This window comes from Geospiza fortis, unplaced genomic scaffold (genome assembly GCF_000277835.1).
Source record: "Geospiza fortis unplaced genomic scaffold, GeoFor_1.0 scaffold173, whole genome shotgun sequence".
NCBI lineage: Eukaryota > Metazoa > Chordata > Aves > Passeriformes > Thraupidae > Geospiza > Geospiza fortis.
In genome coordinates, this window is record NW_005054334.1 from 3,637,828 (window position 1) to 3,639,924 (window position 2,097).

A 2,097-nucleotide genomic window follows, 5' to 3' on the forward strand; every position below is an offset into this window, starting at 1 on the left:
TGCTGTCTGTGCCTGGTGCAGAGGGTGCAACACACTGCCCTCAAAGTAACTGTGAGCACTGGCTGCAGCCTGAAGCATCTACCCAAGCAGAAACGTTCTTGCTTCTCCTGTCATACAGTGACAAATATCACAATTCCTCCCATGAAACCTCGGGCCAGAATTACCAAACTCTAACTCTACTAGGCTGTCATAGAGCTGTGCAGCATTTCAATCTGATTATGGCAACTGAGGAACAGCTCCTTGGGATCAGACACTTCCATCTTCACCCTTCCCCAGTGCCAACCCTAGCTGATGCTTCATGCTGCACAGGAGAAAGAGATCTGAGCCATCCACAGAGGAAATATCATCCTCTGCCCGAAACAAGAATGCCCAGAGCTGGGTAGCCCACAGCTCAAACTGCTTCCTTTTGTGGCTGGGGCAAGGGCAAAATGGGCCCACAGCGAGGTGACGTGATGCTCTGCACCCAACCTCTTTGCCATCCCACGAGGGGTGCAGCCGCTTACCCTGCCCAAAAATGAGGAAGGAAAAGAGAAAAATGATGCAAAGAAGGGAAAGTTTTGGTGGAAGGATATTTCCTGCCCCTGACAATCAAGCTGCAGATCCAACCCACAGTTTTGCCATCTTGGGTAGAGCTAAAGTGGGAACCGAGTGCTGTGTGGGAATGTCAGGGGCTTTCTGATCCCCTCAATCTGCACGCAATCAGATGATGAAAAATGACAACAGAGGTCCAAGGATTTGGGAGACTAGGGCTCCTTTTCCTCAGTCAGGGCTGGGGATGAGGCTTCAATTTCCACATAGGGAAACCGAAGTGGGTTGGGGTGTTTGTTCAAATCCATCACCTGGCCCTTACCCTCTGCTCGACTTCTTCCTGAGCAGTGCATTCAGGACTGCTGGGCACGATGCTTGTGTGACCATGGAAGCCCAGCAGACACTCACCTCCTGCCCCTTCCCCCAGCTGGGCACACACCTTGCTGAATAACCCTGCCACTCGGTGTCGGTGCCATGCCTCTGCTCACACCGCCCCCTTCCTCCCCCTTTCCAAAGCCCCACGCCCTTTCTCCACTGCCCCCCTGGCAATGCCAGGGTGGATTTCACACTGTGCGTTATTCCAGAGGCATCAAGAGGGCCCCGGTCCCGGCTGTACCGGCAGTGCCGTGGTGCCAAAATCACGGGGTGGGGTGAGAGGCTGGAGGGAGGGCACCCAGCCCGGGGCGACAGCCCTGGGCAAGGCAGGGCAGGAAGCTGCGGGTTCCCCAGGGTTCACCAGCAGCATCCCTGCTCCCACATTAACCGGGCGGCTTCAGCCTGGTCCCCCCTGCCCCTGCAGCCTGGGGCAGAGACGGGGGTGGGGGTATTCCCTGGCGAGCCCCCCTGGGCGAGCCTGTCCCGACGGGAGCGCCCGCTCCAGAGGGGTGCCCGCTCCAAAGGGGTGTTAACTCCAGAGGGGTGCCCACTCCATAGGGAGTGCCCGCTGCAGAGGGGTGTTAACTCCAGAGGGGTGCCCACTCCATAGGGAGTGCCCGCTGCAGAGGGGTGTTAACTCCAGAGGGGTGCCCACTCCATAGGGAGTGCCCGCTGCAGAGGGGTGTTAACTCCAGAGGGGTGCCCACTCCATAGGGAGTGCCCGCTGCAGAGGGGTGTTAACTCCAGAGGGGTGCCCACTCCATAGGGAGTGCCCGCTGCAGAGGGGTGTTAACTCCAGAGGGGTGCCCACTCCATAGGGAGTGCCCGCTGCAGAGGGGTGTTAACTCCAGAGGGGTGCCCACTCCATAGGGAGTGCCCGCTGCAGAGGGGTGTTAACTCCAGAGGGGTGCCCACTCCATAGGGAGTGCCCGCTGCAGAGGGGTGTTAACTCCAGAGGGGTGCCCACTCCATAGGGAGTGCCCGCTGCAGAGGGGTGTTAACTCCAGAGGGGTGCCCACTCCATAGGGAGTGCCCGCTGCAGAGGGGTGTTAACTCCAGAGGGGTGCCCACTCCATAGGGAGTGCCCGCTGCAGAGGGGTGTTAACTCCAGAGGGGTGCCCACTCCATAGGGAGTGCCCGCTGCAGAGGGGTGTTAACTCCAGAGGGGTGCCCACTCCATAGGCCCCGCGGCCC